The sequence below is a fragment of the Etheostoma spectabile genome, chromosome 9 (genome assembly GCF_008692095.1).
Source record: "Etheostoma spectabile isolate EspeVRDwgs_2016 chromosome 9, UIUC_Espe_1.0, whole genome shotgun sequence".
Lineage (NCBI taxonomy): Eukaryota > Metazoa > Chordata > Actinopteri > Perciformes > Percidae > Etheostoma > Etheostoma spectabile.
In genome coordinates, this window is record NC_045741.1 from 21,671,535 (window position 1) to 21,675,048 (window position 3,514).

At 43.4% G+C, this 3,514-nt stretch overlaps 1 protein-coding gene across 1 annotated transcript in view; it reads right to left on the reverse strand.

Annotated features, from left to right (window-relative positions):
* The window catches only part of atcaya (ATCAY kinesin light chain interacting caytaxin a), a 14,767-nt gene that overhangs the window by 6,949 nt on the left and 4,304 nt on the right, over positions 1 to 3,514 (reverse strand). The gene's annotated exons all lie outside the window — the stretch shown is intronic.

Below are 3,514 nucleotides of genomic sequence, written 5' to 3' on the forward strand. Positions count from 1 at the left end.
AGTGAAAGGTTCATCTCCGGGGCAACCAGGGTACGGCGTTTACGGTGGGACGAGGAAAGACCACCGCTGCTGCCTCCTCCTCCCCCAGTTGGGCTGACATTCAGGGAGTTAGGAGGAGCTGCAGCAAGAGGAGAAACAGATCAGAAAAAAAACGACGGATGTCTTAAAGCAGGGTTATTATGGACTTCCCATTATTGACTAGTCAATGAGATCCCACTCCCCAGGATTACTCACAGGCTCTGTCGTCTGTGAGACCACAAGAGGGATCCATGTCTCCGTACTCTGGTAGTGGTCTGGAGGGAAACATACACAGGTAAGCAACCAATACTGTGCTTGTTGAGCATAATATAAAATATCGAAGACAACCGAGTTTCAGCATAATTCCGTGTGGCCGATGTCTGCATAGCAGCAATCGGCACAATGATTATATTGCCCGATTATACTATTATTATTATTCTTCTTCTCCTTCTTCCGCCCCATTTTTCGTCCCGCTACTAGTCCCGAAGCGTTGCCAACACGCGCAACACATTACACCGACATGTGGGTATGATCGGGAATGGTGTGCTATGTAGTTTTCAACAGATTAGCCCGTGGTTTTACCGAAATCGCAAAAATATGCAAAAATCTCTCAATTGACTTGAATGGGAAATGTTCGGGAAATCGCTTCATTCGCTCAAAGCTCCCCCTCTTTTGGACCGTGCTGCATCGCCATACTTACCGTAAAACATGATTAAAAGTTTAACCAAAGACAAGACTTTGGTGTTTATGGGCTGAATGGGCCTTCGATATCCACCATGGTTTCGATCTCCAAAATAACAGTTTACCGTTTCGTTCCCGTGTTTAGACCGTCTGCAGATTTTCCAAGGTGTGTGTTTAGTGGCGGGAATGCTTCAGAGCTAAGTTGGGGAGACGATGGGGGGAGGCTGCGGTAGGATTCTGGAAGTTTCTGCCAACGTTGCTCTCTCTCCTTCAATTTACTTCTTCAGACTTCATTATTGGTCAAATGTAGTAAATATTGTTCCGGGTCTCAGACATGTACTAGGAGACTATCGAAGCTTAATTGTTGGCTGTGATCTCCAACTGTCGATGGACACTATGAAAAAAATATGCACTGGAGACCGATCCATTTTTTTTCTCAAAAATTGGCCTCTCTGTCCACAGTTTTAACTTTTAGACTCACTAGTTTGTCAACTGTTGAGAATCTTTGTGCGGCACAGAAATGTAATATGGAGTCTTCGGCCTAAAACATTTCGCGCTAGGTTTCACCAACTGCAGCAGAAAAGATTGAAAGACAGAATCGGCCCCTTCTCTGACAAAATCACCATAGCAACCGGTTCTGCTACTGAGAGGACAGAGGGCATGGACTGCAGGATGATTCTCTAACAAACAAATTCTCTCTCTCCTCCAGTTTTAATTCTTCAACTCATTTTTGGTCAAAATGTAGGAATCTTGTGCCGGTCGCAGACATGTTAACTATGGAACTTTCAGACTTAACGTGTTCACGCTAGGGAACCAACTGCCAATACAACACATTACAAACGGCTCGACACACACACCTATCATGACCCTCCCTGGCGGCCATGTTGACCAACTGACCCCTACTGATGTTTCCAATGTGTGTGTGTGGATGGGCCCAATACAGCCCCTGATAAAATTTCTGCTGAATTTCTAGTCAGTGTGCCGATTGTCTGCATAAGCAGCAATCGGCAACATGACTATTATTGCCCTAACTTATTATTTCTTATTCTTAATCTTCCGCCAAATTTCGTCCCGCTACTAGTCCCCAAAGCGTTGCCAACACGCGCACACATTACACCGCATGTGGGTATTGATCGGGAATGGTGTGCTATGATTTTTCTAAGAGATGTGCCGCGCGGTTTTACCGAAATCGCAAAAAACGGCAAAGTTTCTCATTGACTTGAATGGGAAATGTTCGGAAAATCGCTCAACATCGCTCAAAACCCCCCTCTTTGGGACCGCTGTGTGTCGCCATACTTTAACGTAGAAACATGATTAAAGTTTTAAACGAAACAAGACTTTGGGTTTTTATTGCGCTGAATGGGCGTTCAGATATCAAGCGTTTCTCCAAATCCCGGTTTACGTATCGTCCCGTTTTCAGACCGGCTCGATTTTCCAATGTGTGTGTATGTGCGGAATGTTCGAGCTAGAGTGGGGGACAGAGTGGGGAGACTAAAAAGTTATCTTTTTTTTTCTCTATAACTTGCTCCCACGCCAACAATTCTAACTTGTCATGGAAATTTATACATCAAAACGTAGTATTCTTGTCTAGTTTCATCCATGTGCTCATTTATGTGATATGATGTATACTTTCCGCTCAGCGACCTTTCAATGAGAACAGTTCCACATTTTCCTCCATTCACTGTAATGTTAAACATCGTCTACATTTCTGACAAAACGCAGAGCAAAGGACTTTTTACATCGCTGATACGCCCAATTTTTAAGGTCTACCACTAAATTTTATATCAATACTTTCACACAAAGGCCTCATGGTGCCCACCGAGCCTCAATTATTGATATCTTTATTCCTTTTGGTGATATGATCATTTGTGTTGAGAGCTGATCAGTCTCTAATAGCTGGTAACAGTAGGTGCCAGGTGTCAGTCGTTAACTGACTACATATCAAAGCGATGACATCACAGAGATAACAGGCTTCCTATTGGTCCTTAGTAACCAGGCAACCATCTGTCTGTGGAACATCTGTCTGTCTCCCTCTCTCTCAACACACACACAGCCAGACACACACACCCGTCCTAACATCTTAATAGGTTTTAAAAAGTATAATCTCTGAGGGTTAAGACACTTATTATTTTTTATTAACTTTTATTGCTGTTCGGATTGTGCACCAAGTAGCAGGCACACTGAAAAATTTCTGCGAATTTTCTAGTTACTCATTACTCTTACTGGGACTTGAATAACAACCAACAACAGCAACATTAACTTTTTTTTCTGATCTCTGTTCTCCAGCATGAAGCAGTATCTAACTACGGCCTCACACTAAAATGTAACATTGGGATTAGGATGGTTTCCAATGGACCAGTCAGTGTTGTCACTGATCTGGCTAAGCATTAAAAAAAAAGGAGCAAGCAGAAAAGGATAGAGATGGTAATTAACTTCTCTCAAGGGAGAGATGACCATCGCAAGGCTGTCACACAGTGCGTAAAGGGGAGGAGGAGGAAGAGAGGTAGTGGGAATAGTGGTGAAAGAGGGAGGAATAAAAAGACAGAAAATGAGTGGAAGAGAGAAAAGAGGGAAGACGTTTGTCTCTAACAAAGTGGCACGGCTCTCTTTCCCTTTACGCTGCTGGGGATTTACTGCTGACAACCTGTGCAGAAGGAGGAGTGCCAGGAGGTCAAAACCCTGCTTTGCATATGTTTGTGTAGCATGTGCCCATCTGTGGGTTTATTTGAGAGTAAGCAAAGCTATGAACATTAGGACAGAAGTGTATTAGCAATAATAGTGCAACTAGGGAACTGAAAAACAGATGAGAATTGTA